The 21,685-nt window shown below is 34.8% G+C and overlaps 1 long non-coding RNA gene across 1 annotated transcript in view; it reads left to right on the forward strand.

The window, feature by feature from the left end:
- LOC109499877 overlaps nt 1–21,685 on the forward strand; it is a 34,285-nt gene that overhangs the window by 12,148 nt on the left and 452 nt on the right. Inside the window, exon 2 of the long non-coding RNA XR_006598247.1 lies at nt 20,689–20,749. This is a non-coding gene — a long non-coding RNA (uncharacterized LOC109499877). The remainder of the gene's footprint in view (nt 1–20,688; nt 20,750–21,685) is intronic.

Here is a 21,685-nt window from a genome sequence, read left to right on the forward strand (position 1 = left end):
TGAAAAAAAAAAAGTGTATTCTGCTGTTGTTGAATACAGCAACTTGATAATGTCAAGTAGTTAAAATTAGTAGTTTTTCAGGTATTTTCCAACCTTGTTGGTTTTCTGTCTACATGTTCATCTATTATTGAGAAAGAAGAGTTAGAGTTTTCCAATACAATTATAGATTTATCTATTTTTCATTTTAGCTGTATTATTATTATTATTATTATTATTATTATTTTGTACTTCACTTATTTTGAACATTCTATATTAGGTTTCTACACATTTAGGATTGTTATGTCCTCTTGATGAATGACACTTTGTTACTGTAAAATGACTTTATCCTTAGAAATAATTTTTGCTCAGAAATCCATATTGACTGATACCAAAAGAATCCCTTCAATTTTCCCTTTATCCCTAAAACAAATGAAATTTGTTCTCCCCTTAGCATTTGTCACTCATTGGTTTACTAGCTGAAAGATTCTTCTCCAGGAAGTTGATATAATTGGTTTCTTCTTGCCATTGAGGTTTAAACTCAAATAGCAACTTCCCAAAGAGCCTTCCCTGACCCTAAAAATGGGAACCTCTGTCCCAGTCATTTTTTTTACTCTTTTAGCCTATTTTATTTATTTATTTTCTATGCTCAGCACTTATCACTAGCTGACATTATTTTTTGACATTTATATTCTCTACTTCACTAGAATATAGGAAGGTTTGTCTTAATCACAGCTATGTTTTTACCACTAAAAATAGTAACTAGTAAATAGTAGGCACTTAATAAGTATTTGTTGGATAAATATATGAAGAAAAGTAGGAAGGAGGGAAGGAAGGAAGGAAGGAAGGAAGGAAGGAAGGAAGGAAGGAAGGAAGAAAGAAGGAAGGAAGGAAGGAGAAAAACAAGGGAGGGAGGAAGGAATCTTGAAAATCTACCATTTGTTAGACTGTTACAGATCCTGAAGAGTACAACATGAGGAATACAAGTTGTTAATTTGTCATCTCACATTAAATTACACATCCTTTGAGAATGAAAATGAAGTATAAGTGCTACAATAGAGATATAGGAAACGACTTTGGGGATATTAGAGAGGGAACAACTGATCATGACATTATATATATGTTGGGAGGGGGATCAAAAAATCTCCATAGAGAAGGAGATTCTATTAATTCTCCATTGAATTGGATCTTGGGGTATTTATATAGTTTTGCCAAGAAGGGTAGGACATTTAAGAAAAAAAAAGAAAAAAAGACAATAACCTGAGCAAATGTTGGGAAGCAAACATCTCTATGCTTGATTTTGAATAATAAAATATATATTTGGGAAAAAGTGTTCAAGTTTTCCCCTAAAATCCTTCCAGTGAAAGTAAAACTATTTTATCAACATAAATTCTTAAATATAATAATATAGTCAGTAATATGAATCAGCTTACCAAATAATTGGTTATAAAATTATGTTTAAGATTTATGCATATTTACATATATTTAAGCCTTTTATATGTATAATAAAAGTAATTTTCTCCTTAATTCCTGGAATTATAGAACATGATTTTGTTAAGTGTAGATTTTTTTTAGTTAGCTTAAATAAAAATTCACTTGAGAGTTATCATTGATATTAATGCCTGTTAAGTTACACAACCTTAATAGATAAATTTGCATAGTTTAATGAAGAAAGATTTTAAATGTTCTCTTATAAGAAATAAAGCAATATCCACCAACACCTTTGCCTACATTTCCCCTAGTACGCATCACTCTCCCTTGCACTTATTTCCTCTAATTTGTGTGCCAGAAATGATAGATCATAAATTGAAAAATACTGTCAGGATGTGAAAGTACATTCCTTCTCAATGTGCTTTTACTTTCATTTGTATTCCTGAGTCGTTAGTATGAAATGTGTTCTTCCTTTCTTTTTTTCAATTCTGCCCTACTCAATTGTTCCCTTTTTTTCTAATCTAAGTTGCTATATAATGGCTAGGAAAATGCTTGATTTTTTAGAAGACTCCTTTCTTTAGTATTATGAAATCAGAGAATTATTTCATTGATTTAAGCAGTATTTCCCAAGAGTCTACTATCAGCTAGGTTTAGGGGATATAGTAGTGAAAAATACAATAGAAGTCTCTGACCCTCATGGAGCTTATATTTAATAGGGAAAAATGTTTTTTATTAAAAAAATATCTACAAGGGCACCTGGATGGCTCAGTTAATTAAACATTCAACTCTTGATTTAGGCTCAGGTCATGATCTCATGGTTCATGAGCTGAAGCTCCGCATCAGGCTCTGCACTGATGGTGCAGAACTTGCTTGAGATTCTCTCTCTCTCTCTCTCTCTCTCTCTGCCCCTCCCCTGCTTGCTCTCTCTCAAAATAAATAAATTAAAAAAATTTTAAGATATCAATAAATATAATTTTAATTAAACACACAAGAAGTGAATAAAATAACACACCAAAATAACAAAGAGCTGGGAAGAAACAAATAGATACGTGGGAGGGAAAGAACTGAAGAGAGAATATGTGAGCAGAGCCTTTGATGTAAGATAGGACCAGATGTACAAGTATATGCTAGAATAACTTTCTAGCAAGAAAAAGTAAGCTTGGTGATATGTAAGGAATGTCAAGAAAACCCACTGTGGCCACAATATGAGAAATGGAAAGCAATGTAGCAAATAATTGAGGGATAATCAGATTCTAATATTTTAAGGGCGTATAAAATGCGTTTAAAATTTTTGCTGGTGCAATGGAGGCCATTGGAGAGTTTTTAAGTGGAGGAATGACATAATCTGATTTAGGATTAAACGATGAATCTGGTTGTTGTTAAGAATTGACCATAAGGGGCAATAGGATAAACAGAGAGATCAGATAGAAAACCATCATAGAATCCAGGGAAGAAATTATGGTCCCCCAGGACCAGAATATTATGGAGATAGAAGGAAAGATTGAATTTGGGAAATAGATATTGGAGATGGGGTTGGCAAGACTTGCTGCTGATGAATTGGTTGTAAGAACTATAGCAAAGAGAAGAATTAAGGATAGACTTGGTATTCCATTAGCTGGATTTTAGGTAGGAAGCTTTGTCCTGACACTTGCCAGCTGTGAAATCTCTTGGGTATTTTACCATTCTGAGACTTTGTTTCTCATCTTTAAAATCAGGATACTAATGTCTGGAACTGGCAGTGTTCAGAAAGGTATGTTTTGTTCCATGTCCAGTGCCTCAAACTCACTAGGTATTTAACAAATATGTTACTTTTAAGGACTTTAATAAATATTTTAAAAACTATAATTTATTATGGAGTTCATTGTGACTTTTGCAAGACATTTAATAAAATCTCTTCTGATACTCGGTGAAAGAGCGAAAAATTCCTAAACCTGGTGATAGTCATTATATGTGGTCATATCTGATTGACTGACTGTACCAAACAAGCATTGATGACTGGACTGTTGCCATCTGGAAGGATAGCGCTCTCTCTCTGCTAACATACTCATGCTTCCACCATTGGCCAGTCAAGTGTTCAACATTTGGTTAATACTTGGATGAAGAAAGATAAGACACGACTACCAATGTTTTAGATGATATAAGACTAGATGATAGAATTAATAGGAGAGATGTTGGAATCAGGACTCAAAATAGTTCTCAACAAGCTGCCAGCATGGGCCAGAAAAAACAAGGAGAAATTTAAGACCTAGAAACATGAAGTTCTAAATTTCTGTTAAAATTTTTTTTAACCTCATACTTACAGGATTAGCAGCAATTCATGTGAAAGGATTTGGCGGTTGGAGTTGACTACAAGGTCAGAATGAACTTGCAGCATGACTTAGCTGTTAAAATAGTAAAGACAACTTGAGGCTTCATTAGTAGAAGTTGAGTGTCAAGGACAAGAGAAGGAATGGTTCTATTGTGTTCTGTTCTCTCAAAGCCATCTGGAGCATGTCCATTTTGTGAGGCCATGATTTATTCTTTTATTACTGAAGAGTTACAATGTTTCGTGTAAGGTTGAGAATGTAGGAATACAAAATTATATCAAGCACAGATCCTACTCTTAAGGATGTCACAGTAGAGTAGGAGGGAGCTGACATATACATAAACAACTAACACACAAGGGAGAAAGAGATAAATGTCTCAATGAAGATAGCAATAAAAAAATAATGCAGATGTTTGGGATAGATATTGGTCACTATCACTTGTAGAAATCAAAGAAGTTGGTCTTCATTCTGTTGGCAGTGGGGCAGCCATTGGAAATGTTTGTTTTGGGGAATGATGTAATCAAAGCTGTGCTTAAAGAAAGAAAAGAGAAACAAATACCCAGGAATTTACTCATTAGTCCATGTGATCCTCACTGTGTTGTGGCTGTGAGATTTAGCCACATGAAGCAAAACCAGGAAAAACTGATGGGAATTGCAAGAAGCCAGATTTTTATTTAACATAATGAATTTCTAACCATCATGTTGTTAAAGATGAAAGAACTGCTCTAACAAGTAACCAACCTTTTCACTGGAAGAGCTCGAGCAAAAACTGGATGGCCATGTCTTAAGCCCTGCATGAGCTTAATCAATGACACAGTGATTGACCTTGGGGTTTCTTTCCAGTCCTAGAGATCTTGGAAGTCTATGCTTTTGTGGCATATCAATAATGCTGAGTACTTAACATGTTGGGCAAAATTGTTTCTGTACTTTGTGAGCTTCATTTACGTTCTTTCTATTGACCAAAAAAATCCACTATCTACTTTTAAACCTTATTATTATTTTTCTGTGACAAGATCATATGGAGGAGTTTTTTTAACTGCTTTTGTCCCATTGTTTTATTTAAATTCGTTATTCAGGGGCGCCTGGGTGGCGCAGTCAGTTAAGCGTCCGACTTCAGCCAGGTCACGATCTCGCGGTCCGTGAGTTCGAGCCCCGCGTCAGGCTCTGGGCTGATGGCTCAGAGCCTGGAGCCTGTTTCCGATTCTGTGTCTCCCTCTCTCTCTGCCCCTCCCCCGTTCATGCTCTGTCTCTCTCTGTCCCAAAAATAAATAAACGTTGGAAAATAAATAAATAAATAAATAAATAAATTCGTTATTCATTATATGTTTCGATCAAATAGCATTGATTTTATTTTTAGTTCCAAAAGCATATCTTACCAAATTTAAAATGAACTCCAGAATCTTCATCTTAACATATAAATCCCAGAAGATAGAAATTATTAACTACAAATATACGTGCTTTGGGTGAGTTAATACAACCAATGGGATAAATCTGTATTTAACATTCCTTCTCTGTTAAACATACACATAGCAGTAAAGGTATAGAAATGGCGATTTGGTTTTCTCATGGTGACTTTAATTTCAAGGACAATGATGACATATTAATAGTTTATGTCACAAATTGTATTTCTCATTTCTCAACACTTTTAGCAAAACAATGTTTTCTTCAATTTTTTGTTAGTTTCATGCTCATGCTCAATATTGTCCATAAAATATGAAAGCATAGGCAACAAAAACATGTGTCTACTACTTTTACACTAGAGAAAATTTTAAAAAATCAATCACCATGCTGACACAGGCAAGGAAACATCCAGGAAACACAGGAAAGGGGACCATAGCACAGGCTCGTGGTGATAAATTACACTGTGGCCAGTGCATGTAACTAAATCAACAGAGCCTGATTAATGGTTCTTCCATATTACACTGCAGAATGAAAAGAAAACTTTGCAAGTTTTCATTAGGGAGTGCTTTTAGCACACCCAGAGGCACACTGAGAGGAAGAACATGTATGAGAAGTTTCTTTCTTTAGAAAATTTGTTGACTACATTTCATTTACTATTTATTAATAGAAAACATATTCTAAGAAAATCAAACTTCTACCTGTGCTTTATTTATAAAGGCAAAAAATTGCCAGTTCAAATAAAATTAATATTATCCTCCAGAATCATGTAGTATTGGAAAATACAATTTGGCCAGAAAATAAAAAGTGTATTTGACAACACTTGTGATATTTAAAGACATCTTTTAAGCACAAATAAAAATTAAGATCAGATAATACTAGATCTCAAAAAAAGGCAAACACAACTCTGAAATTGCTAGCAAATTTTCTACTCATAGGAGTGGCTCCAATTTTGATTTTTTGTTTCAAAATTTTTTTCACATTTTTCAAATTTGATTTTTAACAGAGTTCCAATCCATCCTCCATTTGAGCAGCAAGACTGCCAATCCCCCGTGATGGGAGATCCCACCACCTGCTTCCATGTTTTTGGTGACCTTAACCATTTTGAGAAGTACTGGTCAGGTATTTTTGAGAGAGCCCTTCCACTGAGATTTGTCTGATATATTTTCCATGGTTAGACCAGGATTTGGAGGAAGAACACAGGGGTAAAGTGCAATTCTTACCATATCATATCAAGGGTATATACCATCAACATGACTTATCACCTTGAATGTTAACTTTAATTATACAGCTGAGACAGTCTGTCGAGTTTCTCCATTTAGAATTACTCTTTTCCTCCCTCTTTATATTGTTTTGAAAAGAAGTCACTATGTCCAGCTCACACTTAAAGGAGTGGGAAGTTATGCTTTGTTGCCCAAATCATCCTAAAATCTGATCACAAATTTCCTAGGAAGCTGCAGCAGCATAATGGTAGCACCTCAGCACTAGCCATCACCTTTGACACAGAGGTAATCACACGTTAGTCAATGCTGTCATATTTGGGTACCGTCCCAGCTCCCACCCACATGGCTTCTAAGAACAGCTGTGACCTCAGGATCTGGGCCCAAAGGGACATGAATGTACTGAATGAGTCCATAAAACAGAATAGATGCCAAAATTGTACAACTCATTAGTTCTACTTTCTCAACTTTAGTTCTTTCCTTTTGCTTAGTTTGCTAAATTTACTCCCACTTTTAAATTAATTTCTGGTCACTCTCCCTCTTTCCATCATTCTTTTTTTACCCTGCCTTATTTCATAAGTGTCCTATTGCCAATTCTTCTTTTACAGGTCACTTACAATGACTCAGCAAAACATTTAATTTGATAAATTTAAGGAGCATCATGTTGATTGTGCCCTACTCCCATATATTGCTAATCACACCCCTAGGCCTCATGTGCTGAAGCTGAGATAGATATTAAATTCCCTTCAGCAAAGAGTAAAACAGAAACTATTTCCATGGTGACACCATTAGATAATAATTTTTTAAATGCACACTTTAATTTATAATACTAATAGAGATTTTTAGAGATTCTAAAAACCTCGATAACATCAGGCTTTCTTAAAAAATATGTATTGGACATGTACTATCCCCATGCTCTGAACCAGATGCTGAAGACAAAAAGAAATGGTCCCTGACATCAAGAAACTTGCAGACTAAGAGGCAGCATAAGCTACTCACATGGTATAATTGAAAATTAATTATCACCAAAACATAGTTTCTCTATATTCATTCCAAAATTCCAGTCATTACTGCAACTCTCTTTGTAAAAGTTGTAGTAAAAGTGACTTAATACTCATTAGAGAGTTACCAGGGAAATAATAATGTATCTTTTAGGCCTAACTGATAGACAGTGATTTAGAAGACTGGAAATATGTAATGTTGTTAGGGTGTTGTTCTATTATGAACTGATTGATTGTGTTTTTTGATTGCTTTTAATTAGATCATTCATCTTTATTTGTGGAAACTATTTGTTTTACAGTTCTTTTATTTATCATAGATTTTAAATGTTTTCTGATGTTTACTTGTTTTTATATAGCATTTTTTCTATTTGAAGAATTTCAATTTTACATGGCCAAACTTCTTAATATTTTCTTACAGGATTCTTCCTTTCATGTTCTTTTGTCATTTTTAATAAAAATATTAAGTAGAAAATATTAAAATTTAATATTATATAAATAATATGGATCTTAATTTTGTAAAAATAAAATAAATAGAAAGATAAGATGGAAGGAAATTGTACTTCTCAAATTTTCCAAACTTGTTTTTAGTTAAAATGTATTATTCTTAGAATAAGTTATAAATGTAACATGTTTTTAATGTACTAATGTATCTCAAAGAGAAAATCTCTGAACCCTCTAGCACCCACCATCAGTTCAGTATGGAAAGGCCAATGTCTTAGGAAATGGAGCGTAGGGTAGGTAAATTTAAAGCAAATGACAGGAGAAAGCTCAGTCTTCCTCTTAGGACAGACATCCATTCTCTGCCAAGATCGGTAAGGCTGGCATGGTCTGGAGGTAAGAGAAAGGACAATGGGAACAGCTGGGAAATAAAAAGAATCAAGAAGAAAAAATGAAATGTTGATAAATGCCATATTGCTCCCTTTATTCATATTTGAATGAAGGCCTTCTGTTCAGTTAGTTACTGAAATCTGTAAATAATTTGGGAAATGCAATAGGGATTTGGAGATTATTCCCATTTTCCTAAACAGACATTAAATGCCTCTGAGTCTATAAAATGCAGCCATTTAGACCACACGGATCAAAGAAAATGTGAGAGTTTTAAAGCAGTCATTCAACAAAAGGTTGGAACTAGCAAAATGGGAAGAAAAGTGCTGCCTGTTAAGAAAAAGAAAAAAAAAGTTTTTAGAGAACTCTGACCAAGAACAGATTGTACTTAGGAGGCTTAGGAATTATCTGCAGACCAAGGGACGACTATGTGTACTAAGCATATGACCCTCTATTCAGCCAGTGGGGTCACCAGCGTGGCAGTGAAAAGTCTGGCAGTGGGGACAGCAGATTAGCAGTACTTGGGCTCTGAAGCCAATCTCAGTGTCCCCACTTATTTATGTACCAGTGACCTCAAACAAGTTGCTTAGTCTCTCCAAGCCTCAATGTCCTCACTTGTAAGCTGCAGATAACACCAGTGTTAGTACACAGATCACTGGGAGGACAGTTTGAGATGATGCCTCTAAGCAGTGCAGCTCCGCTCTATGGTCACTGCATAGACCATAGACCAATGACAGACCTGGTGGGTTCTCCATAAGTTATTGAACCAATGAACAGAAAGCACCCAATAATTAGCTAAGATAAGCTACTATTTTAGGAAGGAGAGTAGCAGGTAAACGCTACAGACATAAGAATTAAATCTGAGCCAAGTGTGGTATAGGATGTTGTTGCAATGAAGAGTTAGGGTTTGCTTGGCCCTTGTTGAAAGGGATCAACTTAAACAGATAAAGAACAAGAAAGAGAAGAGATAAAAAAAAATAAGATCAGTAGAAGCATTTGGATGAGGGTATACAAATCATTTGTGGTTCAAGCAAATGGAAAGTGGCAGGAAATAAGGTGGAAAATGTAGAAAAGGTTGGGTGGGGCACAGGAACCTAACACAGAATTAATAATACTCTATCATTTAAAGTTAGGTGGTGGATTCAAAAGTGTTTTATTATCATTATGATGATTATTATGCTTTATAACTTACATATATGGCATATAAATCCATTTGTATATATTAAATATGAACATAAGTGGTCAAGGGCTGGAGAAGAAGGATTGGCATGTCAAATTGCCAAGTGGAGAAAGATGCCTACATTTATGTTTAATGGAAAGAATTCTCATCTCGTATTTCTGGGATAACGATCTCCTCTATTTCTCTGACAACATTTTGCAAGTGTCCTTGTGAACTTAAAAAGTGGTATAAATTTATTTTCAAATAGGTTATTAATAAAGCTGCAAAAGAAAGATGTTGCTGTATTTTCTACAATTTCCTTCATCTTAGAAATTCAAGACTCCCTCTTAACCAATCCCTTAGCATATTTCTGGACATTACTGCTTTACGACATGACTGAGTGTAATATGTAGCTCACAACTAAAGTTGCCGAAAGTTAATTCAATACACAATAGCCTCTTCTGGTTTCCTGCTCTTTTACGGACATAATGCATTTTTGCTGAAAAACAACTTATAACTCAGCCTATCAGCATTTCCTTTTGACAATTTTAACATGTCAAATAATTAAAATGATATGATGTACAACATTTCATCTCAAAATAATTTTGCATAGAGTTCCTCTAGAAGAATTAGCAGTTTGCTTAAGGTGGAATGGGGCTCTATTGGCCCCAGTGGGAAGAAGACTAAACTGTGTTGGAGGGGAGCAGGGCTGGGTGTGGGGAGGGGTGAAGGAAGTCAACAAGGTAGAGGAGTTCATGCTGAGACCAACAGTTTTGGATAAAAGTGAAGAGAGAAACCTTTGAGTGGGCCTAGAGCCAATATTTGGGGAGGGGAAGGAAGAGCACTGGAGAGGCAGTTACAGGAAAGGCCAGAAAATTTTTAAACAAGAAACAGATTCACACTCAAGCAAAATGTGAACATTTGTGCCCTCACTAAGTAAAGGAAATTTGGATAGGAGAGCTGACACAGACCCGCCCTTCCTAAGTGCTGGCAAATTCACTGCAAATTGATATCAGGGCCATTAAGTGCCTGGTCATTAAAATGTAACAATAACAATAATATCAATAAAAATACTAGCAATATATTTTTTTAATTGAGAGGTTTCTGTGAGGGAAGACTGCTAACTGCATTATTATGAACTCGCTTCTTCCAACCACCTGTGAAGTGGGCGTGGTTATACTGACTGTAGCTGAGGAAAGAGAGACCCAGAAAAGTTAAGTAATTTGCCCAAATCCACAGGATTAGTGAGTCCTCCGGGAAAGTACAAGCTGCCAGAGACTTCGGAGTTTTCTGTGTATATTCAGGGCACTCCCTCTCACGTTCTATCACTTTCACAAACTTGTCTTCAAAATTTTGGCTCACATGTCTCCTAAAGGAATTCTGAAAACATTTCTACCCCCTGGAGCATTTGTAAGTTAACAAGGTTTCCGAAGTTTAAGTAGTTATAAATATGGTGATTTCTGATGCAGTTTAAATTAGATATTTTAAAATGAAACTCCTTCATCCCTTTAATTTATCCAATATAACATATATTGTAGTGTTTTAAGGCCAATCATTATTCATTTTTAAGATACATGAGCAAATTGTTTTAAGTTACTGTTTTACTTCTTACCTTTTCCCTTTAGATTCATATTTCCATTCTACTTCCCCTACATAATTACTTCCTATTTTGACATATTGTTATCCTTATAATCACCCTTACATTTTTTGCTGTAAAAATATATATATAAATGCATTTGAATGCTTTTTTTTAACTTTCTGTCACTTCAGGGTCTAAGTATTAAAACAGTTTCTTCAAATATTATTTGTACATAATTGACCAAAACAATATAAGTATAATCCAAATGTTGACAGTTATTACAATAAAAGTACATTCTGAGGAATAAATTGTTTAATAATATAGACGGAGCTTTTTTCCAACTGGCTGATGCACTCATGAATAAATATTACTTGCTGCTAGAATGAGAAGGACTTTGTGAAAATAGCAAACAAAAGAGAAAGTATTTGACCACTTCAGGGTGTGACTTACCAAAGGTGTATTAGTCACTGCTATTGAGTCTTACATCGCAGACATTGTATTGAATTAATCAAAACAGGGGCGCCTGGGTGGCGCAGTCGGTTAAGCATCCGACTTCAGCCAGGTCACGATCTCACGGTCCGTGAGTTCGAGCCCCGCGTCGGGCTCTGGGCTGATGGCTCAGAGCCTGGAGCCTGTTTCCGATTCTGTGTCTCCCTCTCTCTCTGCCCCTTGCCCGTTCATGCTCTGTCTCTCTCTGTCCCAAAAATAAATAAACGTTGAATTAATCAAAATATAGTATCAATTAATAAACAAAAAAAGTGGTGAGGAGTGACAGTGGGCAGAAGACTTTCGCCCATGTTAAGAAAAAATGATAAATAATGTAGCTTACAAGTGGGAAAAATATTGAAGAAAATATAGAATAGTATTGTTATAAATTTTAAGTATAAATTATTAGTTTGACTTCTTTTTCTTGAAGATTTAACACTGATTCATCAGAATTAAATTAGAAACTTTTTAACTCCTCTTCCATGAAAAATATATGACTGAGACACAGATGGTGTCTTGATAACACCTCCTCAACACTGATATTATGAACTGCCTTTTGGTCACCATGAAGTTGCCTTTTTTTTTTTTTTTTTTAACTCTCTGGGACAATATTCCATGGCAAGATTAGGGATTAGGATGTCTTTCTTTTTAAAAGTTTTTTTTGTTGTTGTTGTTTTTTTACATTTATTTATTTTTGAGAGACCAAGAGAGACAAAGCACACGTGGCGGAGGGACAGAGAGAAAGGGAAACACAGAATCTGAAGCAGGCTTCAGGCTCTGAGCTGTCAGCACACAGCCCATGCAGGGCTCGAACTCATGAGCGGTGAGATCATGACCTGAGCCCAAGCAGACACTTAACCGACTGAGCCACCCAGGCGCCCCAGGATATCTTTCTTTTTAAAGTGGAAGAATGGTAGATGTAAAAGGTGGAAAGTAGAACCCATATGATACCCTGACTAGAAATTGAGTACCTAAAACTGTGTGTGCCATTGAATGCCTAGGCAGGTGTTTGGAGACCCCAGGAATATTCATGCCCAAGTTGGAAGGCTGCTGACATATGATATTAAATATGTTTGAAAAAAAAGAGTAGAAAGAACACCAACTTTAGAATCAGTCAGATGTGGGTTTGAATCCTACTGTGGCTGCTCACAATTTGTGTGAATTTAAGTACATTAAACCGTGAGTCTTAGGTTTCTAATGGTAAAATGAAAATCATAATTCTAAATACCTAGGATGGTTGAGAGGATAAATGAGATAGTGTATGTTAATCCCACAATGTAATGCCTGTAAAAATGCACTCAAGAAATATTAATTTATTCTTAATAAGTTTCTTTAGTCCTTAACTAATGGAGATAATAGTAGTTACTCCACAGGATCTGTTGAGGATTTAAAAAAGATCATTTCAGTTTTGTTTTCTTTCCAGAGTGTCAGAATGATTTATCAAAAAGTTTGAATATTTAATTCAATAAATATTTATTAAATGTTTATCATGTACCAGATACTGTTCTAGGCATCTGAATTGAAAAAATAAGACACAGTTCCCAGTCTACAGCTACTTGAATGTACCCACCAACTATATCATAATGAGTTAACTAGTTATTATATTTAGGATATTTTACTGACTCTCTGAGAGAACAATTTCAGTATGAAGATGAAAAAATACATTAAATTCTAATGGTGTGAGGTAAAAATGAGAAGCAAAAAAAAATGGAGACGGAATATATGTACTACTTTATCAAGATAGTTAAATCAAAATGAAAGAGAATGATGAAGGTAGTTGAGCAGAAGGCAGAATGAAGAAATGTGGGAGATGTTAGAACATTTATAGATCTAGCAAGAAGGACTGGTGCCTAAGACTCAAAGCACTGTGAGTGCTTTGTGAGTGGTCACTTTGAGTTTGAAAGTGAAACTTTAACGGTTAACATAAACATATGATAAAAACAAGAAGTTAATCAAAATAATAAAAGTCTCAAAGAAATTTTTATATTGATTTCATTTAGACTTTCCCCACTGAATGCAATCCACAAACCAGGGTCTTATAGGTTACAATTCTTGGGATCCCTCTGCCTCTACAAGTACTTCTCTACAGAGTATATATTCTTCACCCACAATTCCTTATTATGTTTTCTTATACAAACAGGGCTAAAGATATGTGATCCCCAACTATTAACCCATGACTTCATGATTTTCTGGAAGCATAATAGTGTGAACTTTTTTGGGGTGGGAATGGGAACTCTAATGAAAAAGAAAAGCCTAATGTTGTTTTTATTTTTTCTTTTTTTTTAAATTAACTACATTATGTGCTTTATTATTCACCTCCTCTGTCTTTAATGCATTAGATTTTAAGAAAGTTACTGATACTTTATTCATGAGAAATGGGAGGATTGAGGGGGAGTGGCAATTTTTTAGTTCCTTACAGAAAAAAAAAAGTTTAAAATATGTGTTTGTAGTCTTAGAATTTTACCAGATGTCCAGACATTATTTTGTTTTTTCTTCATGAGAAATTCTTTTAAAAACCTACCAAAAGTAATCCTGCCTAGCTGTTCTTAAATGAAACATATATGCCTGAATCTGGAATAAAGGTAAATGAGATTTAAAAGTCAAGTTAGATTGTTCTCAAGTAACAACACATATGTTTAACAATAATAACCAAAATTATCTCTACTTAGATGGTAATGTCTGGATCTAAAGAAAAATGGAGATAACTCTGTCACTGAAATCTCACTTTTGATGTTGTACATTAGTTAAATATGTAAAGGTAAGTTAAGTTGGGAAAATGATTTTTACATTTAATTGTAAAACAATAGTTTGGTATCAATTGCTGATTACTCAGTAACATGCACTGGAACTAAATATTTAATATAAACCATATTATTTAATCTCCCCAACTATTCTGTTATTATCTCTATTTTATGTATGAGGAAATGGATTCTTAGAAAATAAAAGTGATTTGCATACAGTCAAAAGCTAGTAAGTGGCAGAACTGAATTTTGAACCTATGCAGACTGAACTACAGTCCGATCTCCATCACTCTGAGAATTATTTTTTTTAAGTGTGCTGGAGTAAAGAATTATAGCTCATATATAGAACTCATCCATGATGTGTTCCAAACAACAACAACAACATGAATGTAGCAGCAGTCACTTGATGAACTGATAATACTTATTACAAGGTTTGTGTTGTACAAGAATTCAGTAAAAACGGGTGGAGGGAGGGGAAAAAAAAGAATTCAGTAAAAACATTCTCAGTGTGAGCCATAAAAACATTCTAGGTTGTACTATGCAGCCAAATGGATTTACAAAGAGCAGCCTCAGATGTAATGTTGCCTTATTAGGTTTCAGTAAAGAGGTTAGGAAGAGATAGTTTCCATATGAACAAAGAGGATTTGTTCCCTAGAGTATGATGTTAATACTTTTCTTGGGAGTCTATAGGGTTTTCATAAACTTTCAAAAACTTTGAAGGGGAGAATGAATTAAATGATAAAAGACTACTCAAAAATCTCCAACTTTACACAGAAACCGCTTGATTCACACATTCCTTGCAAAAGTACCTAATGTTTGCCAAACACAGGTCTTTGCCTAGGGTTCCAGTGACGTAAATTGGACAATTAGGTGCAAATTTCAGAGACCAAAAAACTAAGATTCTGTATTAATAGTAAAGGTGGTATTCAATTCCCAAACTGTGTTCATCTGCTACACCAATTCCAGCCTGTGAGGCGCTGAGGAGACACTTCTAGAAGGGACTCTCTGGGTAAGATTAGAAGACAAGTACATAAGGAAAACCAGAGAGGGACAAGGCAGAGCAGAGAAGAGTTATATCTATCTGTCTATCTATATATCTATCTGTCTATCTATCATCTATCATCTATCTATCTATCATCTATATCACTCAAAGACTTGCAAAAAGGTGTTGAAGAGTTAATGCTCACAGAACATGGTAAAATGAAAAGACATGAGACTAGTCCTGGACCACTTTCCTTGCTGTCATATGTAGTTGGGGTTTTGTCCCAGGGACAATGGGAAGCCATTGAAAGATTTCAAAGCAAATGAGTAGCATTATTAAATTTGCATTTTGAAGATTCCCATGGCATATAAAGAGGAAGGGAAACAGTGAACATTTCATGTTACAAATGTCCCTCTCTCCCACAAATTATCTGAAAGTGTTCCAAACGTATAGAATTGATTTTTAAATACTGTTTTTCTTTGTATTCTTTTGCACTGAAAAAGTCATCACAAATTGCTCTTCAATATTGAAATAACAAATATGAATGCTTTTTGTCCACCATTTCATGCAGACTACTGACCCTATCTTGTACTCAATTCTTGTACAACGCAAGCCATGTAATAGAAACTATCAGTTCATCAGGGGGTTGTTGCTTCCATCCTCAATGCTCTGCCTATGGACATGGTAGAAAGATGTTATAATTGGGAAATTATATTGGAGGATGGGGAAGGGAGAGCATTAAGTTGATATATCCTGCTGCTTACTCTATCATGTGCAGATTAGAGAAAGGAGAAACGAAAGGTAAGAGATATGTAGGGAGTCATCAAAGAAATTCACGTAAGAAAAAATGAGATCCTAGGCTAAGGCAAAAGAAGCAGAAATGGAGATGAAGTCTCGGCAAATGTGATGAAAAGTTAATAAGAAATTTATGTGGTTCTCAGACCACACATTTATGTGGTTCTCACACACACATTGTTTGTGTGTCAGGGACAATACACAGTACAGGAGAAAGACCAGGTCTGTGGGAGTGAGAGGATTCAAGGAGCAATGAGAAATGACCTTTGAACAGTATATTTTCAAGTATCCTGTGCACTGTTGTGGGAATGTAACCATTGTGGGAAACAGTATGGTGGTTCTTCAAAAAATTAAAAACAGAATTACCATAAGATCCAACAATTCTACTTCTGAGTTTCTATCCAAAAGAACCACAAGCAGGGTCTTGGCAAGATACACCTATGTTCACAGCAGCATTTTCACAATAGCTAAAACACAGAAGCAATACAAGTGTCCACTGACAGAACAGATAAACAAAATGTGATGTATACACACAGTGAAATATTCTTCAGCCTTAGAAAGAAACTGAAATAAACCAGTTACGAAAAGACAAATGCTGTATGATACCACTTACATGAGTTACCCTAGAATAGTCAAAATTACGAGGACAGAAAGTAGGATGGTGGTTGTTAGGGGCTGTAGGGAAAGGAGAACAGAGAATTATTAATACCTATGGATTCCGAGTTTTGCAAGAAAAGAGTTCTGGAGATGATGGTATTGGCTGTACAACAACATGTACTTAGTACTACTGAACTGTACACAGAAAAGAGTGAAGATGGTAAATATTATGTTCTGTATTTCACCGCAATAAAGAAATTAAGATAAAAAACAACAAAAAAAGTCATCTACAAATATTTATGTGTAAGGTTACTGAGCATAATATTTAGTTGGAATAAAAAGTACAAATGAGCCTAATGGCCCATAATGAGAGTTTATTTAAGCAAAGTTTACACATTATGCTTTAGAGTAAGACCTAGTGCTGGGAAAAATGGCTAAGTGCATGTCGATGGCAAAGCAGATCACAATTCAGTAAGTACAGCATGAACTCAACTTTGTGATGCCTAGTGACATGGCTTAGAACAGAAACATTTGGAAAGACATATACTAATACCCTTTCTCCATACTTTTCCAGATTTTATAAATTATCTGCAATTATCTACAATAATTATACCTCGATTTTATGTTAGAAATTATATATAAAAATGTGAATAAGTCTACACAAAGAAAAATGTGAATTTTAATAAAAATATGAACCAGCCTACATAAAAGAGATATATAAATGTCTAATAAGCATATGGGGAAAAGTCTCACCTTGCTGGTAATTAAATGCAAATGGAAACAATTACAGATTATTAAACTGAGCGAATTAAAAAGCCAGTTCCCATCAGAGTGCCCTCATCTCCTGCTCTAGTGGCAGTTAATTGTTACAGGCTTCGGAACAACTGTTTACTAATATGACTCCATTTCAAGCTTCCTTAATAAGAGAGAGACTGAGGGAAACTCCTGATATCCAAGGAAGAGTTAAAAAATCGGGCCACAAAAAGGACAAGGCTCATGCACCACTGAAATTGGGAACTCTACTACAATTAGGACACTATCTGTGTTTCCATAAGTGAACTTCATTTCCCCCTTCATCGCACATTGACTTGCTCTGCAGAGTGGAAATGAGGGCCTCTGGCCCTAGCCAACAAACTGTAGCTCTAGAAACAGAGTTAAATCAGCATATGGAAGGTTCTTTTGGAAATCGCATGCTAGAAACCGGTGAAGTGAAATTTCCAGAAGCAGCAGCTGGGAGAGGCTGCACAGCCCAAACGACAGGTATCAACCACATACAAGATCCTTTACATTTGTAACCTTTGACACAAGTCTTATAACCATCTCAAGGAGATAATGAAGAATACTGATGCATGGGGCACCTGACTGGCTCAGTCAGTAGAATATGCAACTCTTGATCTTAGGGTTGCAAGTTTGAGCCCCACATTGGGTGTATAGATGACTTAAAAATAAAATCTTTAAAAAAAAGAATATTGACTCAAAGATATGTATCATAAGAAAAACTGTGCACACACACACACACATACATACATACATATAAATTAAAGCACAGCCACCTTACAAGAGTAGCTTAAACTTTGACATTTTTCGCAACACCACTCACCATCAGTAGAGAAGAGCCTGACAAAGGGTGACCAAAGCCTTCTCATGAATACTCTCTGGCTCCCCCATTTTCATATGTGGCTTCGCACAACTGCATATGCAAGACTGCAAAGTTGTGTACCTTTAGCAATTTAAATATCTTAAGGAATAATTGACCATATTTCTTCCCCCCAAATATCTCATAGGAAATGGAAAAATGATAAAGTAACACCACATCTGGAGGACAATTATGGCAGCCAAAAGTCTTTTTTACACATTCCTTAAAGAATATACTAAGAAAATCATCGTTATAAAATACCTGTATGTCAAGAATATTATAAACTAGTAAAAAATTTAAGAAAACATTTCCAACATATTGCCAACTAAGTTAAAGGACATCTACAAATATTTAGATGTAAGACTATGGAGCATACATGCCCATAATAAATTAAGACAAAAAGGATGTTATAGTATATCTCCCTGTTGAGACAGAAAAGAGATGAAGAGAAAAAAAGACAGAGACAGAGACAGAAAGACATAGAGACACAGAGATAGAGACGGGAATAGGTGTAGCTATAGCTGGGGAAAGGCATTACAAATTTAAAAAGAAAAACTCTATAAAAGTCTTAACATCTTTCTGGAGGATATATAGAAATGAGATTTCTATGTGCCAACTGAATGGTACTTATATTTTGTGTCAATATATTACAATAATCATAAGCAAAAAAAAAGTTTATTCATCAAAATGACACCTCTAGGGGTGTCTGGGTGGCTCAGTGGGTTAGGCATCCAACTTCAGCTCAGGTCATGATGTCACAGTTCATGAGTTCAAGCCCTGGATCGGGCTCTGTGCTGATGGTGCTGAGCCTTTTTGAGATTCTCTCTCTCCCTCTCTCTCTGCCCCTCCCCAACTCATGCTGTCTCTGTCTCTCTCAAATAAATAAATACATTTTTAAAAAATGTATAAAAAGCAAATAATGGCAATTCCAATGTGTCACATACTATTTTAAGGGTTTTACATATACTAACATTTAATCTTCATGACTACACTCTAAGGTACGTCATGTGGTTATCCCATTTACAGAGTTTAATAACTTGCCCCAAATCCTCAGCTGGTACCTAGCAGAGCCAGAACTGGAATCCAAGAAGGCTGGCTCCAGTACCTGGGCCTCAGCCACTAGACTATACTGACTCTTTTTATGATTAAACTCATAACACAAGTTATTACTCAGTTCTGGTGAAATTATTAATCTGTTTTGTCATTCTACAACATGAAAATAAATTTTAAAACAATTTATTGAACATTTTTAATTCTATGTTTTCTGCAAAAAACAAAGCAGTGGTATTTTGCCATGGGGAAACTACATGCTTAAAGCCCACCCACTCTGAGTAGATTATTTCCATATTATATTTATAGAGTCTATTTATTTTGCTATTTTGAGAGATTTTTCACTTCTTTAACTTTCTAAATCATTATTCCTATGAAGATAAATTATTATATTCTAGAATTGCTTCAAAGAAAGCTTTAAAGGCAGTAAAAATAAAATATTTTCCTTTATATTTGGGGTTTCCATTTCTTGACCATTTTAATATGGTATGGGTTAAAATAAAAGTATTTCACTAATATACAGGGCTTAAGTATCATAAGGCTAAAATCTTATAATCTGAGTTTTTTGTAGTGACATTTTCATTCATCATAGTATTTCATCAAGAATTACTTTTAATAAACATTAATGACTATATCACTCATTTACTTATTTTTAGCTATAATGAAATAGATACTTTAAAAGAAACTTACTTTGTATGAAAATATAAAACACATAAGATATTTACCATCTAGTATCTAGGTATATCTGGGTAGAGGGAAGTGAATAATCTTTGCATGAGTTTATAAAGTTGATTTAGAAGAAATCTCTGCCTGTCCCTCTGACAAGATTTTTTTGGTAAGAAAACTGTGTTGTAATGAATTGTTGAACCTATGTTAACAAAACAGTTGAAAGAGATAAACAGTCAATACAGAAAAAGACAAAATACCCAAAATAGATTCAACTAAAATTATGGGATATTTTGATGCAGTCTGTTGAAATGTGCTTTCTCATATATATTAATCATTGGTTATTTAAGTGTGTCAATCCTAGCACAGAGGAGAGCACCTACCAATGTTCCTAAGAGTTTCATTCATCTTTTCATCAACATTTATTTCTGTGTGTTATTTATTGGGAGGTTGTGTTAGCACTAAGGAAGAATTAGATGGTATAGGCTGAGAAAAAAAGGCTCTGAAGTGGTTCAGGGTAGAGCCTCAGTTTAGAAGGAAAGGAAAATGATTCTATTACCTACTCTTGTAGAAAACAACTGTGAGCCTCTGATCTTGGGCTGCATAATTTGAATTACCATTGAATAACTGAACTCATATTTGTTGACATATTATTCCTATTCATGATATTGAAATCCTGTAACTGTTTGCATAAAAAAGTATTCACATATATTGAAAATGTCATGTACTATATTCTTTCTTGATGGCATCATCTCCTAAGTATTCTATGCTTCGGTCTACTTTCTAAAATTTCTTTATAAAAACATAATTCATTATTTTTCTCCATATTTTTGTCACTAGGCTATTCCTTCTCCTTTCTCTCTATATGACCTGGGCTTGTTCACAGCATGGCAATACAAGAGTAAGTATTCCAACAGGAACCATGAAGAAGCTTTATGAGACTTTATGACATGGTCATGGGAGTCACATAGTGTCACTTCAACCATAGTCACAGACCTATCCAGATTCAAGGAGAAATAATGTAGATCCCTCCTCCCCAATCATGGTCAGAATATCAGTATCACTCCATGGGAAGGATATAATATAGGATATAATATAACATCACAGTATAACAAAATGTAATACCACATCTCATCACAATATAGTGCATTATAATATAACATATGATAGATAACATAATATGTGGCCATTTGGAGAAAATACAGTCTGCAAAAGTTCACTCTCCAGCCATAGTTTACATCCCTCCTACATGATAAAAATATTCATCCCTTCTCCAACACCTACAAATACCTTCTCATTACAATAAGCTCAAAATCCAGGAAATTGTCAATTAAATCAGATTGAAGTATGAATGATGCTCAGATATAGTTCCTCAGGTATATCTCTTTGAGTACATTCCACTCAATTAATGATTTTTGAAATAAAGAGACAAATTTAAGGCAAAAGATAATCATTACGCACACTTCCATACCAACTCTGAAATTCAGTCTGCACATATTACCAGTTCCCTGAGTGGAGCTCAGTCCTACTTCCTGGGACTTATTTACTGTGGCTCTTGGCCTTGCCATCAAGGCCCTCTATTTACTGTTTCTTTTCAATAAAATTTAGCCTATATGTACAGTTGAATACAGTTTTAAGTCTTTTTCCTGCCCATGGAAATTAAGGAACTCAAAGCCCTCCTTCCCTTTTGTATTGTCCCTGTTCCTTTCAGTCTAAGCTGGTATAATTCTTTAAAAAAAAAAATCATAGGCTTTTTTGTGTCAGTTTGTAATGCACTCCATTATACCACTCACAAATCTCCTTGAAGTAAATAATTTCATCCTGTGATCTCTTGTGA

Source organism: Felis catus, chromosome B2, assembly GCF_018350175.1.
Source record: "Felis catus isolate Fca126 chromosome B2, F.catus_Fca126_mat1.0, whole genome shotgun sequence".
NCBI lineage: Eukaryota > Metazoa > Chordata > Mammalia > Carnivora > Felidae > Felis > Felis catus.